Genomic DNA, 16,640 nt, shown 5'->3' with positions numbered 1-16,640 from the left:
CAGGATGTAGGCCGAAAAATTCCAGAAACAGTCAAATCCGAGAAAAACATGCCCCGAGGTCCGTCTGACTGAAACACAGACCGCTAGCACGGCGGAACTGACAGTAACTGTGTCGGGGACCGGGTCACGCTCATTCTCCACTGTGTTTTCTGTCTCCCAAGTAAATTCACTTAACACCCCCCCCCCTCACCCCTCACCCACCCAAGAACTCTTGTTCGGGCCCCCAAATGAGCTGTGCAGGGGTATAAAAGTAAAGACGGAGGTCACCGCACTGCGTTTAGTGTAAGAGAATCCCCCGACGGTCCCATTTCTCAGCGGGGCGGTAAGGAGTCTGTCAGCGGCGTTTGTTTATTTCAGCACCACTTTGCTCTCGGTGGCGTGCCACGGTGAAGCGCGCCGCCGTGAATCCATTAGGCCATCTGCGAGAGGTCGAGAACAAACGCAGGAACAATCGCTTGTATATTTTGAGGACAATGCGGCCTGTTGTGTTCGTCAGCAAGTGCCCGAGGGGTGGTCGCCGACGTCCAGACGAGTTTGTCGTGCTGAAAATAAAACAAGCGCCCCCTAAAGGCACCGCGCCGCATACGTGACGGCCGCAAGAGTGCAGCGTGAGGCCAAACCCTTTGGTAATTATCCGACTCTACTTCCCAGGGCTGCTCCCGCGTTGACCTTATGAGCGACATTGGCCGGGGCTCATAAAGGTGGGGGGGAGTGTGGCCTCGTCACCCTGAACTCTGACCTCTTCGGATTTTACCTTCCGATTCGGAAGGCACATGTCTGTCGGGCGTCCCGCCCTCCTGTCTGAATAGACAAGCCGCCGGACAACATAGCAGGCCAAGTGGATAATCGTGTTTAAAGCTCGAGCATAATTCAATGTGGAAATGGTCAATTTGAAGCTTCTTGCCCAACGTTTATGTTAGAAGTGTGTGCTGGTCGGTGTGTCGCGGTCGTCGTGCATGTGTGTGTGTGTGTGTGTGTGTGTGTACGGTTGAACATTTCTAATAAGCCTGCATTGTGTCTGTCTCTGTCTCTACAGAGACAGAGACAGAGGGACGGCACGGAAGAATCTGGGTTTTCATTCGTTCCTGCTTGAGGATATCAAGGTATGATGGATTGCAGCGCATTACAGCCTTCACTCCCACCTCATTCCAACCTGGACTTAACCGGGGTGGGGGGGGGGGCAGAGGAGGACCGAGACAGAGACGGACCCCGGGATAAGCATGCGGCTCACCGCAGGGAGCCCAGATGTTTCAGACTAGAGGCGGTGGTTCAAGAGGTTTTTAATGAACCCCGGTCCCGAGTACCTTCTCACGATATGGCGCAACGTCTAAACACCTCGTTTCGAGAGTTCCTGCAGAATGTTCTGCAGAGAGAGAGCTGATGTTGACCAGGGGGTCGAAGGACTTTGCTGAGCATGTGTCTTTTTTCTTTTTTTTTTGTTGGTAGGAGAGCCAAAAAAGACACCAAAAAGCCCTTCCTGTTATTGTTTGCCGCGGTGGGTTTGACGATGGCAAACATTCGTTTTCTCCGACGCACAAAGAGTTTCACAGTTTCCTTCCCCTAGAGTGTTGGGACGTCCTCGTGTACTTCGGCCCTTTTGTTTGCATTATTATGCCCAGATTAGCCTATCACTGTTTGCTATTGACTCCACGCTGAAGCGAGTGAAGCGGGCTCTTCTCTCAGTGTGTCAGGACTGCATGAAGCTGGGATGTTTTCATGCAGCCTCGCTCATCTGTGAGTTATGAGTTATGAGAATCTGTGAGTCTATTCTATCATAGAGTCTATGATAGGGAGAGAGAGAGGGGGGGGGAGAGAGAGGGGGGAGAGGAGAGGGAGAGAGAGAGAGAGAGAGAGAGAGAGAGAGAGAGAGAGAGAGAGAGAGAGGACAACAGAAGGGGGAGAGGGAGAGGGGGGAGAGAGACAGGGAGAGAGAGAGGGGGTGGGAGAGAGAGAGAGAGAGAGAGAGAGAGAGAGAGAGAGAGAGAGAGAGAGAGAGAGAGAGAGAGAGAGAGAGAGAGAGGACAACAGAAGGGGGAGAGGGAGAGGGGGGAGAGAGACAGGGAGAGAGAGAGGGGGGGTGGGAGAGAGAGAGAGAGAGAGAGAGAGAGAGAGAGAGAGAGGGAGAAGGAGAGAGAGAGAGAGGACAACAGAAGGGGGAGATCCCAGACGACTTCCAGTTGAGTTTACCTTCATCCCAAAGCCGCACATGGCACCATCACCCCAACACCACTTGAAAGCAACTCGTCCCCCTTGACACTCCACCCTCCTGGAACTCATTTAACTAGACAATCAACGCGGATACTGAAGGAAATAAACGGGCATTACAACACCGCCTTCATGACTGCAGATGTGGTCAAGCCCGACTCTCACTCAGAATGACCATGAGGAGTACTGCACACAGAACGGGCTCCTATACCAGAATATTGACCCAGTGGTGACAGACTACCTGGAGCACCCCCCCCCCCGCCCCCCCTCTCTCTCACCTTCTCGGAGTCCATGCTCAGCCGGTTTTCGACGTGGCTGCGGATCTCGCCGTTGTCGTCCGGGACCGGCGTGGACTCCCGGGCGGCGCGCCGCTCGTCGTCCGACTCGCCGCCGCCGTCGTCGCCGCCGGAGGGCAGCGGGATGCCGTCGGCGACGTACTCCCTCAGACACTTCAAGTCGCGCTTCCTCAGCAGCTGCTCGGTCTCCACGTCGACCACGACCAGCTCCAGCGTGCCGGCGGTGGCCCGGATCCGCGACACCACCTGCTGATGGCTCTCGTTCTCCACGTCCTCCCCGTTCACGTACACCAGCCGGTCGCCGGCGCGCAGCCCCGACGTCTCGGACGGGCTGTCGGGCTCCACCAGGCGGATGAACTGTCCGCTCTTGCCCTTCTCGCCGTGCAGGTGGAAGCCGTAGCCGTTGTCCCCCTTCTCCAGCACGCACAGCCGCGGCCGCAGGTACTCGCTCTTGCCCGGCATCGCTCACGCGGCGCTCTCCCCCCCGAAACCTGCCGCCGCCGCCGCCGCCGCCGCCTTCTTGCGCGACAACCTGTTGAAACGACGCCCTCCTCCGCTAAAGCGGCGCCGTCAGCTCGGGTGGCGCAACGGTGGATGTTGTTTTGGTTGGGTTTTTTTTTTTTTCGGGGTGGGGGGTCACCGCTGTCGCTTCTCCTACGACTGCCGACACTGACGATTCGTCTACTCGCGAGTTAAGAAAACCTCCCTTCTTATTTCCCCTCCCCTCCCCCGGACGTCCCCCGACCCCCCCAAGACGGTGACGGTGACGGTGACGTTGACGGTCGCGTTTAATACACCGATCACCCGTTTTGAGGGTTGCGGACAAATCGAGCCTCTCAGGAAGGGGGAGGTACGTTTGCCGCGGCGCGCTCGTCAACGCGTGACGAGCGGCTCAGTTTGGCTGACCCGATGGCCCAGAGATGAGTTAGCGGAGGTGTGGCGGGGAACGCCGTATCCCCGAAGGAACGTGTACCCCCGCCCCCCGCGCGGATCATTGGGCGTCGCGGGAACGCGTATGCGCACGCCTAAGAGCGGAACTCGATATTACGCGTTCGTTTCACTTTAGGATTACTTAGAAATGACGCGAAGATTGTTTTAAATTGGTTTATTTTATTATCAGGGCGGTTTTACACAAATGTGACCGGTTGTCTTCTCGCCCGGTGCGGGATTCGATATGGGGTGTGCCGCGCCGCAAGGCGACATCACTAACCCCTCGGCTGAAGGGTCAGACCCGGGTCTTATTAGTCAAGTCAAGTTTATTTATATAGCACATTTAAAACAACCACAGTTGAACCAAAGTGCTGCATAAGCTTAAAATACAATATAAAATAAGTAACATATGAATATAAAAATAAAATTATTAGTAGTTTACACAAACAAAGTAGCCTAGCATACCAAAAAACACGTGTTTTTCCAGTTATGCTACTTTTTAAAAACCGTGTAAGTAATCAAATATTAGTTAAAAAAAACACATTTTAATTAGTGAATCGTACCCTGTCATTTTCTTGCCCGGTGCGGGATTCGATACGAGTGTACTGCAACACAAGGCGACATCACTAACCGCTCGACTAAAGGGTCAGACCCGTTAAGTGGGGGCTAACGTGTATGATTAGTAGTTTACACTTGTCACCCTCCCCGGAAGCGCGCCCTCGCGCTTTGTCATTCCCGCGCTCCGAAGAGACTTCTGAGGATCTGCACACTTCCGGATCCCACCGCCGCCACCAATGTAACCGGTTATTTTCTTGCCCGGTGCGGGATTCGACACGAGGTGTCCTGCACCACAAGGCGACGTCACTAACCGTGTCTTATTAGTAGTTTACATGAATAAAAGATGTTCCCCCGTATTCCGTGTGAAACCACGTAGCTGATGTAGTACTGGGGACATATTTTGGGGCGACACAACGTTTGGCATCACGGAGGCCTGCGCGGAGACACCGGACGTAGATGATGGGGGTGTGACAACATCCTCTTCCACACGCAAAGTAAACACCTACAGCGGCGTGTGAACGTCTGTTTATTAATCACCATTGATCATTTTGTCCAGGTAAACCGCTGAAATGGCATCGGTGTTACATATACTGGACTCCGCCATGAGAGCAGCGGCACAAACAGGAACTTGGTTGCAAACTGTGCATGACAATACAAACAGGGTACACTTGAACATGTCATTTATCCCACCCGCAACGATGTGAAAGTGTTACAAGGCGACATCACTAACCGCTCGGCTAAAGGGTCAGACCCGTTAGCTAGGGGCTAACGTGTCTTATTTGTAGTTTACACTTGTTTATTACTACATTTTAATTTTAATCATATTTTTTTAGCGATTCAAAGAATGCAAATAAGAACTTTCTTGTGGCCTTAGAATCTGCGGGAACCCTAGAAACTGAGGGGGGCCGCAGAAGTAAACTGTCCACTCAAGGGTAGCTTCCGGCTTCCTGTTTATAAATGATCTGCTGTGTTCGAGATTTAAACTACAATGGTTTGAACCAGTTAATTCAGTTTCCCCCCCCGGGCTTGAAAATATGATGTAGTATATGGCAGTGTTTCTCAACCCAGTCCTCAAGGAACCCCTATCCTGCAGATTTTCATTGTAACCCTGCATAGGTAGCCCTGCTTGTACTTACTCGGCCAATCATCTCGCAGCACTTAATTATGCAAGGTGTGCAACATCTGACAAAATTCATTGCTGATTGGTTGAATAACTACAAACAGGTACCTATTCAGGGATGCAAAGAAAATCTGCAGGATAGGGGGTCCTTGAGGACTGGGTTGAGAAACACTGACATATGGCACGCCGTTTTATCATTTATTCATTGTAAGGCACTAGTCACTAAAATTTAAACACTATTACTTGTCTTTGTTTGCAGTGGTGATGGACAGGCCGACGGACGAGATCAGGCAGGAGTCTCCGTGGACTACGTTGTTTGCGGATGACATTGTGATCTGTAGCGAGAGTAGGTTGCAGGTGGAGGAGAGCCTGGAGAGGTGGAGGTATGCACTGGAGAGAAGAGGAATGAAAGTCAGTAGGAGCAAGACGGAATATGCGGGAATGAGAGGGAGGACAGTGGAATGGTGAGGATGCAAGGAGTAGAGGTGGCGAAGGCATATGAGTTTAAATACTTGGGGTCAACTGTTCAAAGTAACGGGGAGTGCAGAAGAGAGGTGAAGAAGAGAGTGCAGGCAGGGTGGAGTGGGTGGAGAAGAGTGTCAGGAGTGATTTGTGACAGAAGGGTACCAGCAAGAGTTAAAGGGAAGGTTTACAAGGTGGTACTGAGACCAGCTATGTTATATGGTCTGGAGACAGTGGCACTGATGAAAAGACAGGAGGTGGAGCTGGAGGTGGCAGAGATGAAGATGATAAGATTTTCATTGGGAGTGAGGAAGAAGGACAGGATTAGGAACAAGTATATTAGAGGGACAGCTCAGGTTGGACGGTTTGGAGACAAAGCAAGAGAGACAAGATTGAGATGGTTTTGGACATGTGTGGAGGAGAGATGCTGGGTATATTGGGAGAAGGATGCTGAATATGGAGCTGCCAGGGAAGAGGAGGAGAGGAAGGCCAAAGAGGAGGTTTATGGATGTGGTGAGGGAGGACATGCAGGTGGCTGGTGTGACAGAGGAAGATGCAGAGGACAGGAAGAGATGGAAACGGATGATCCGCTGTGGCGCCCCCTAACGGGAGCAGCCGAAAGTAGTAGTAGTAGTAGTGGTAGTAGTAGTAGTGGTAGTGGTAGTAGTAGTGGTAGTGGTAGTGGTAGTGGTAGTAGTAGTGGTAGTGGTAGTGGTAGTAGTGGTGGTAGTGGTAGTAGTAGTGGTAGTAGTGGTGGTAGTAGTAGTGGTAGTGGTAGTGGTAGTAGTGGTAGTAGTAGTGGTAGTAGTAGTAGTGGTAGTGGTAGTAGTAGTGGTAGTGGTAGTAGTAGTAGTAGTGGTAGTGGTAGTAGTAGTAGTGGTAGTGGTAGTAGTGGTAGTAGTAGTCACTACTCCGTCACTAGTTGCTATTGTAAAGTCGCAATGGATGGATAGTTGCTATTTAGATACAAGTTCTATCAGAATAAGCACTTGTTACTAATTTGATTAAGAGTAGTTACATTTTTCTTTTCATTTTAGTTGGTAGTTTATTTGTTTTATTTACTCGTAGCTACTTCAAAAGCACTAGTCACTGTTCTAATAGCATCTTTCTTTTACTTCACAATAGCAACTAGTGTTTAGAAAAAACAAAACAAGTACTAGTGTTTAGTTTTTAGTGACTGGTGCCTAAACGGCCCATAGTCCACGAGCTGAATGCAACCCGCCATGAAAAAGATGGCTGAGGTGATTCGCCACAAGTCACTGTTCATTTTTTAGATACTAGTCGCTATTCTGGCTGTCACTTGTTGCTACAGCAAAGTTACTAGTTGCGAAAAAAAATAGACACTAGGTCTAAAAATACATTTTTACACGTCTCCAAGGCAATTCTACCAGTACTATACTAGTCACCAGTAACTATTTACTAATGCCGGCTGCTATTTGAATAATTACTGGTGGTTGTGCCACTGTAACTCGTCACTTTTGAATAAAACCTAGTGGTTTTTCAAGTGACTGGCTGCTATTCAGTTTGACACGATCAACTTTTTCATTTTGAGTAGTCGAATCTGAAATGTTGGTCTGGTTGTGAGCAGTCATTAATTCACTAGTGTTAAGATATGTGTCAAATAAAATCATATATGTTGATATCTTTATTTAGAATAGAAACTAGATCTAATTAAAAAACTACCTGTATATTATACACTACCGTTCAAAAGTTTGGGATCACCCAAACAATTTTGTGTTTTCCATGAAAAGTCACACTTATACACCACCATATGTTGTGAAATGAATAGAAAATAGAGTCAAGACATTGACAAGGTTAGAAATAATGATTTGTATTTGAAATAAGATTTTTTTTACATCAAACTTTGCTTTCGTCAAAGAATCCTCCATTTGCAGCAATTACAGCATTGCAGACCTTTGGCATTCTAGCTGTTAATTTGTTGAGGTAATCTGGAGAAATTGCACCCCACGCTTCCAGAAGCAGCTCCCACAAGTTGGATTGGTTGGATGGGCACTTCTTTGAGCAGATTGAGTTTCTGGAGCATCACATTTGTGGGGTCAATTAAACGCTCAAAATGGCCAGAAAAAGAGAACTTTCATCTGAAACTCGACAGTCTATTCTTGTTCTTAGAAATGAAGGCTATTCCATGCGAGAAATTGCTAAGAAATTGAAGATTTCCTACACCGGTGTGTACTACTCCCTTCAGAGGACAGCACAAACAGGCTCTAACCAGAGTAGAAAAAGAAGTGGGAGGCCGCGTTGCACAACTGAGCAAGAAGATAAGTACATTAGAGTCTCTAGTTTGAGAAACAGACGCGTCACAGGTCCCCAACTGGCATCTTCATTAAATAGTACCTGTTAGAGCCTGTTAGTGCCCATCCAACCAATCCAACTTGTGGGAGCTGCTTCTGGAAGCGTGGGGTGCAATTTCTCCAGATTACCTCAACAAATTAACAGCTAGAATGCCAAAGGTCTGCAATGCTGTAATTGCTGCAAATGGAGGATTCTTTGACGAAAGCAAAGTTTGATGTAAAAAAAATCGTATTTCAAATACAAATCATTATTTCTAACCTTGTCAATGTCTTGACTCTATTTTCTATTCATTTCACAACATATGGTGGTGAATAAGTGTGACTTTTCATGGAAAACACGAAATTGTTTGGGTGATCCCAAACTTTTGAACGGTAGTGTATGTATCAAGATACCAACATAAACATGATACATTGTGACCAGTAATATCTCAATAGTGTCTTCCCTATATGTTTATGTGTTTTATTAATATTTCACCGAGTGCACTTAAAGATGTTAAGCTAGTCAGGATGTTGGTATTATTCTCATATAATGTACTGAGCAGCAACTGGCAACAATGTAACTGTGACGAGTGAATATCAGAATAGCAACTAGTCATCGAGGAATAGTTACTAGTAACTGATCATGACTAGTAGAACTGGATTAACAACTAGCACTATTTGTATCGTGACTAGCAGCGAATGAAAAGCTGATATCTAATATGTGGCGCCTCATAAGGTTCAGCTGAAATGCCTTTCGATTATTACTACTAACTTAAATATACAAATTAGTGTTTATTTGTTATATGTAAGAGAAAAGTGACTACTCATAATCAAATTAGTAACTAGTGCTTATTCTAACCCAGATGGCACCCGGATGTGGGCCACCTCAGGCAGTGATGCGGCACTGCTGGTCTTCTTCTGGCCCTGACAAAATGGCTGTGAGCCTGAAGTGGCCCACATGTATAATAGCAAATATGGCCCAAATACGCCAAATCAAACGTGGGCCTTCTTTGGCAAAGCTGCGGTGCTCTCGACAACATGTGATCTGGATGTGACCCTGAAGTGGCCCCGTGTGGTAAATGGTGAATATGGCCCAAATATCACAAAACAAATACGGGCCACCTTTGGCAAATATGTGGCACATGTGGGATTGCTATGGCTTGGTTCTGGCCCAGATCTGGCAAACAGGAGCGGACCGCCCAAGTGCCATCATTCCACATGGTGTGTGGGCCGGATGACAGTGCCAGGTGTGGGACGGGTCCGGGCTGCAGCAATTTTGCTATCTGGGAATAGAACTTGGATCTAATTTTTAGCAACTAGCAGCTTTACAGCAGCGACTAGCGAGCATCAGAATAGTGACTAGGGAAAAAAAAACAAGTCCTGGTGCTGTCTAATTTTTAGCGACTAGTGCCTTGAAATGATTCGATGATAAAACAGCCTACCATATGATATAAGTAGTAGAATCAGAATCAGTTTTATTTGGCCCAGTATAGTATAGGCCTATACATGCAAGGAATTGGACTCGGGTTTCATCCTTTGCTAACTTAAACTTTGGCAGGGACATCATACTGGGCGTGGTGCCAGCTATGCTCGGATTCGACCCAGCTGCCAGATAGGAATCCTCGGCAAAGACAGGCGTCTCCGCAATCGACAGACACAGCGAATCGTTCCTGGCCAGATGATAGACTGGTTATCTCATAATGACCACTTTGTACAACTGCGGCCTGCGGGATGGTGCGCCCGGCCTTCGTCGTGAAGCAATGCGTAGCTAGATGCTACTCCTGCTCGTCTTTTCTTTACGGCCGCCGTAGGTCTGAGAGGGAGAGATGGAGGGCAGGTGGACAGCTGCACGCGGTGATTTACGGATAACTACGCCCGCTATACAGCCGCCCTACATGTCAAGCTAGCTAGCCTCAATGCTTCTCGCGTCCCTCTCCCTTAGGGTTTAGCATAAAGGATCTTGTTATTACAAATGATGCAGGCCTTGAGGATCCCATCAAAGGCCACAACACTATAAGGTGCTCAGTGTTGCGTCATTTAGATGACAGCACGTCGTAGTAGATGTACTATATAAGAACACCGGTACCAGGGCTGGGCAACATGATCCAGAAAGGGCCGGTGTGGGTACAGGTCTTTGTTCCAACCAAGCAGTTACACACCCAAGTCTCCAAATCAAGGTCCTTAGCAAAGGCTATTGGTTGACTAATAGAGTCAGGTGTGTAACTGCTTGGATGGAACGAAGACCTACACCCACACCGGCCCTTTCTGGACCATGTTGCCCAGCCCTGCTTGATAGACAGGAAATAAACCAGGAAAAAAATGGTGTAGCTGGTTATTCTCCTCAATTGTACCCGGCCAATTACCCCACTCTTCCGAGCCGTCCCGGTCGCTGCTCCACCCCCTCTGCCAATCCGGGGAGGGCTGCAGACCACCACATGCCTCCTCCCATACATGTGGAGTCACCAGCCGCTTCTTTTCACCTGACAGTGAGGAGTTTCACGAGGGGGACGTAGCGCGTGGGAGGATCACGCTATTCCCCCTCCCCCCCGAACAGGTGCCCCGACCCACCAGAGGAGGCGCTAGTGCATCAGCCAGGATACATACCCACCCGCAGACACGGTGTCTGTAGGGACGCCCCACCAAGTCGGAGGTAACGCGGGGATTCGAACCGGCGATCCCCGTGTTGGTAGGGCGACGAAATAGGCCGCTACGCCTCCCGGACCTCTAGCTGCTGCCATTTAGCGGCTTGTTAATCCGTTCACACCCTCACGTACCGTAGCTTTAGCGGCACCCGGTCAGGAAAACACAAAGACAGACACAAAGACGAGACGGACGAGACACACTTCAATAAAGCAACGCCACGTACGTTACAAAATATACTTTATATATATATATACATATACATAGAATACGATAACAAAGCACTTTCCTCGTGGCACTTCGTGATCACCGAGGCCTCGGCCAGGGGGCAAAGGTGACATCAAGCGAGGTCGACGGGCCGACATTCATAATGAACACCCTACACGGAGACGTGTTACGCGACGGGCCCCCGCACAGCGCCCACAACAACGTCCGCCGTCCAGGAGACGCAACAGCGTCGGGGCGCGCTCATTCGACGCCGCGGGTTCGAGCGCACGTGAAGAGGGGGGGGGGCATTAAAAAGCAGGATGCACACCGAGAACTATGACCACATATTCAGATTAGGAAAAAAACAAAGTACGAATCACAACTTCTGGAAAATAACCGGGGTCCATTGTCATCGGCGTTCGATATCTAACGTGGCTCGAGTAACACACGGCGCCAAACTCCGAGAGGCGCCCCCCCCCCCCCCCCGTCCCCCCCCCCCCCCGGGTCGTACGATGGTACAGAGACACACACAGCGGGCTGGCGCCCCGAAAACATCCGTGGTTTTATTCTAACACCAGCACACATGGGGACACGTGGGGGACCAGTTCGGCCGCAACCCGACTGTGAGACTGGACTTTATTGAGACGATCTGGGAAAAAAATTGCTGAATTCTGCAAGAACGGCGACGACCGTACGGCCAATGGGGGGTCGGCTCACAGCCGGGCGGAGGTAGGGTGGGGGCAGAAGAAGAGCTTCGTCGCAAAATGCTACACCCACGACTTCTCGACGGTCGTGTTGATCATCCATCCATCCATCCATCCATCCGTCATGTGACCCGCTTATCCTGCTCTCAGGGTCGAAGGGATGCTGGAGCCTATCCCAGCAGTCATTGGGCGGCAGGCGGGGGGACACCCTGGACAGGCCGCCAGACCATCACACAGGGCCCCCCCCCCCCACACACACACACACACCCAGTCATACCTAGGGACAATTTAGTATGGCCGATCCACCTGACCTCCATGTCTTTGGACCGTGGGAGGAACCCGGAGGCCCCGGAGGAAACCCACCCAGACACGGGGAGAACATGCAAACTCCACACAGGGGGACGACCCCGGGACGACCCACCAAGGTTGGACCACCCCGGGGGCTCGAGCCCAGGACCTTCTTGCTGTGCCGCCCTCGTGTTGATAAGTCATTAAAAAAAAACAACTGTAATTTTTGAAGCTTTGCATTGAAGAATCGGATCTTTACTCCCGCGGGTGGATGTAGCATTTCAAAAGGTTTACTCCCGACTTGTCGTTCGATACAATTGTCACCACGAAGAAAACACATGATTCAAATTCACATTTCAGATTAGGGATAGCCTCGGACCAGACTCTCTCTCTCTCTCTCGCCCACTACTCGAGGCCGCAGCAGCCAGACCTGTGCTTCTTGGACTCGATGTAGTCGTGGATGTGGAACTTGGGTTCGTTGGGCTGCTGGGCGGCTCTGTGCTTCAGCTCCCTGGTAGAGAGACGGAGGAGGAAGAGGAGGAGGAGGAGGAGGAGGAGAGGTGTATGCGGAAAGACACAGAGAGAGAAGAGAAGGTGTTGGAGACAGAGAGGGCGGGTGCGTAGGATGGAGCGCAGACAGGATGAGCAGATCAAGAGAACGAGAAGGGAAGAGGAACAATGGCATGAGAGAGAGAGAGAGAGAGAGAGAGAGAGAGAGAGAGAGAGAGAGAGAGAGAGAGAGAGAGTCAGTGGGTGCTGTCTGCTGAGATTTGTTCAAAATGCCTGGAGCTTGAATCGAACAGTCAGTCAAACTTGCACTGAAAATACCCGTCACACCGAGACAACAAATCAGCCCACTTTATCTTCTGTCAAAGCAGCGGCGTCCATAACATGGGGAAGGACCATCCATCCATCCGTTATCCGAACCGCTTATCCTGCTCTCAGGGTCGCGGGGTTGCTGGAGCCTATCCCAGCAGCCATTGGGCGGCAGGCAGGGAGACACCCTGGACAGGCCGCCAGGCCATCACACACACACATTCATACCTAGGGACAATCTAGTACGGCCGGGTCACCTGACCTCCATGTCTTTGGACTGTGGGAGGAAACCGGAGCCCCCGCAGGAAACCCACGCAGACCCGGGGAGAACATGCAAACTCCACACAGAGGACGACCCGGGACGACCCCCCCGTCCCCAAGGTTGCACTACCCCGGGGCTCGAACCCAGGATCTTCTTGCTGTGAGGTGATGGCGCTGACCACGGTGCCACCGTGCCGCCCATAAAATGGGGGAGGACCATGATGCAGAAATGAGATACGACCAAAGGTAGACCACGACACCTTCTGCCAAATCTAGATTTACTAGCATTAACCCGCCGTGGCTCAGTCACACAAGTGAAATGGAAACAAGTGGGGGAAAGTCGTTGTTAGCCCGTCCATAGCTCTGTGTTGACCCAACGCCCACGAGCAAACAATAACCGAGACCGTGTGGCTGATAACAGCTGCTCCTTCATGTTGAGACTGGCTGTTTCACGGTCATGTTGCACATGTGACCCACATAAAATGTAGAACGACTTCCATCTTGGTTTTACTGGCCTTTACTTTACACGCAGGCTATGAAACGCTCTCTCGGTATTTATTTGTTTATTTATTATAGGCTAAAACTGCTTTTCTAGAATTGGAGGGTTCTAGAAAGGCGGGGCGGCTTTTTTTGGGGTGCGAAAGCTTTACCTTTGAAATGACTTGGAAGCAGCACAGGAAATGCAATGCATCATCATCATCATCATCATCATCATCATCAGTTCCCTAACCTATGGAGGTGGTAGGAGCACAGCCGATGCCTTGGTTGAGTCATCATTGCGTGTCAGTAGGGGGAGTACCTGGTGGTCTCCTATATACTTGAGTCATCATTGTGCGTCAGTAGGGGAGTACCTGGTGGTCTCCTATATACTTGAGTCATCATTGTGTGTCAGTAGGGGAGTACCTGGTGGTCTCCTATATACTTGAGTCATCATTGCGTGTCAGTAGGGGGAGTACCTGGTGGTCTCCTATATACTTGAGTCATCATTGTGCGTCAGTAGGGGGAGTACCTGGTGGTCTCCTATATACTTGAGTCATCATTGTGCGTCAGTAGGGGAGTACCTGGTGGTCTCCTATATACTTGAGTCATCATTGTGCGTCAGTAGGGGAGTACCTGGTGGTCTCCTATATACTTGAGTCATCATTGTGTGTCAGTAGGGGAGTACCTGGTGGTCTCCTATATACTTGAGTCATCATTGCGTGTCAGTAGGGGGAGTACCTGGTGGTCTCCTATATACTTGAGTCATCATTGTGCGTCAGTAGGGGGAGTACCTGGTGGTCTCCTATATACTTGAGTCATCATTGTGTGTCAGTAGGGGAGTACCTGGTGGTCTCCTATATACTTGAGTCATCATTGTGCGTCAGTAGGGGAGTACCTGGTGGTCTCCTATATACTTGAGTCATCATTGTGCGTCAGTAGGGGGAGTACCTGGTGGTCTCCTATATACTTGAGTCATCATTGTGCGTCAGTAGGGGAGTACCTGGTGGTCTCCTATATACTTGAGTCATCATTGTGTGTCAGTAGGGGGAGTACCTGGTGGTCTCCTATATACTTGAGTCATCATTGCGTGTCAGTAGGGGGAGTACCTGGTGGTCTCCTATATACTTGAGTCATCATTGCGTGTCAGTAGGGGGAGTACCTGGTGGTCTCCTATATACTTGAGTCATCATTGCGTGTCAGTAGGGGGAGTACCTGGTGGTCTCCTATATACTTGAGTCATCATTGTGTGTCAGTAGGGGGAGTACCTGGTGGTCTCCTATATACTTGAGTCATCATTGCGCGTCAGTAGGGGAGTACCTGGTGGTCTCCTATATACTTGAGTCATCATTGTGCGTCAGTAGGGGAGTACCTGGTGGTCTCCTATATACTTGAGTCATCGTTGTGTGTCAGTAGGGGAGTACCTGGTGGTCTCCTATATACTTGAGTCACCATTGTGTGTCAGTAGGGGAGTACCTGGTGGTCTCCTATATACTTGAGTCACCATTGTGCGTCAGTAGGGGAGTTCCTAGTGGTCTCCTATATACTTGAGTCACCATTGTGCGTCAGTAGGGGAGTACCTGGTGGTCCCTATCTCCTCTCTAGGTATGGATGGCCGTTGGTTCACAGAGGAACTCGTTCGCCCTTTGACAGGTTTTGTCTTTAGTCCTGCTGGGTGTCCACACACCCTCCTCACAACAACCCAAGGGGTGAAGTGGTTGAAGTTTAACGTCGTACCCGGGACGTGTGCACATCGGTAGAGAAGTGCCCTTCCTGACAGAAGCATCATGAAACCACAGTTTATATATTAGCTTACAGTGGACCCTCTTCTATACATAGGACCGGATGTGAAAGACCCTCTTCGTGGCATTAAGAGCAAGAAGGGTCAAGGGTCAAGCAAACATTTTAAAACAACGGGGAGCTTACATGGGGGGGGGGGGGCAGAATCTTCCTGCGGATCATTTTGCGACGACTTTATAAAAGTTTTCATGACGTCATATGGGAAGCGCGCAGCCCCCCAGGACACCTCCAGGGGGCGCCTAAAACACGGCGCAGGTCACAACTAGACAGAGGCAAGTGATGTGACGCAAACGAATGCTTTTGTTGTTACGGTCTCTGTTGGGAGAGACGAGAAACGACGAAATGCGGCATTCAGAAAAAAAACTAACACAACTGGACAAGCACGTCATCACGTTTCTCGATGGGAACACTTTAACTTGTTTGTTTCTTCTGTCTGTTTGTTTGTTTGTTTAACTGACCAATGCAAAAGGGCGGAGAGAAATTGTATTACATGGAAGCGACTCCCCTGTTCTGAACGACACTGCCCCCTGGCGGTTCAATTTTCCTTTTAATTAAATTTTGGGGGAGTTTGACATCCAGTCAAAAGGCCCTTCGGCTATAGAGTACACAATCTCTCTCCTAATGAAAAATACTTTTTGTTGTGATATGGAAGCATGTCCATAACACCCCCCCCCACACACACACACACATATATATACATATATATATACGTATATATATACGTATATATATATATATATATATATATATATATATATATATATATATACGTATATATAAGCAGGTATCATGACACACATGGATATAATTTATCGTGATGACACAGTTTTCCACGTTGTCTTGTGCTTTTCCTTATTCCGTCTCCATTTTGTTTCCGATTCGGAGGTCGAACCAACACCAATGACGGGCTGGGCTGGACCATGATCACAATCTTAACCCTCGTTTTAACCCTCCTGTGCTGTGCACCAGCGGCCACAGGTCTGATTCCTGCCAAATCTGTGTGGGGGTGTGCTGATTTTACTCTCTTCTATCTTACATTCATACAAGCCCAAATCTCGAGGTCTGATTCAATTGAGGCCCTGATTTCAAATCCTGGGGGGGTTTAACGGACCAGGAACACCATGACCTGCTTTAATCCTTAACCCCAGTCTTGGTAAGGTGTGTTGTGTGTAGATATACGTTTCTTGGGTATTTTTTTTTGCTTAAACCAAACAAACTGCTAGATCTCTATATCTCTTCTGATGATCTCTGGTCAGTCATACTGAATAGAGTCCTTCTTATGAACATCTGGCTCCACACCCACCAAGACTTACTTCGCTACGGCGAGGAAGGCCAGCTCCACGTTGACTCCAGTCTTGGCACTGGTCTCCATGAACGGGACTCCATATTCCTGAGATGGGAAAGGATGGGGAGAGTGGTTGGACCTCGCAAAAGGCTTTCGCCGAGGCCGCAGCCGGGCAAAGCCGTAACACAGGACAAAGCGGATGTGCGGCTGAACGAGGAGCCTCCCTACCTTCGCCAGCTTCTCTCCCTCTTCCCGCTTGATGACCCTCTCCGCAGCCATGTCCGCCTGCAAGAGCAAAGG

The 16,640-nt window shown here is 49.5% G+C and overlaps 1 long non-coding RNA gene across 1 annotated transcript; it reads right to left on the bottom strand.

Moving 5' to 3' along the window:
• Window positions 1-11,219: 11,219 nt before the first annotated feature.
• Window positions 11,220-16,612, bottom strand: LOC130133911 (uncharacterized). Its single transcript, XR_008813929.1, has 3 exons — window positions 16,569-16,612; window positions 16,369-16,445; window positions 11,220-12,212 (listed from the first exon to the last, which is right to left on the bottom strand). It is a non-coding gene; the product is annotated as an uncharacterized LOC130133911 (long non-coding RNA).
• Between the last annotated feature and the right edge of the window lie 28 nt (window positions 16,613-16,640).

The sequence above is a fragment of the Lampris incognitus genome, unplaced genomic scaffold (assembly GCF_029633865.1).
Source record: "Lampris incognitus isolate fLamInc1 unplaced genomic scaffold, fLamInc1.hap2 scaffold_519, whole genome shotgun sequence".
NCBI lineage: Eukaryota > Metazoa > Chordata > Actinopteri > Lampriformes > Lampridae > Lampris > Lampris incognitus.
The sequence above is the reverse complement of the archived record's forward strand: the minus strand, read 5'-3'. Positions and strand labels throughout refer to the sequence as shown.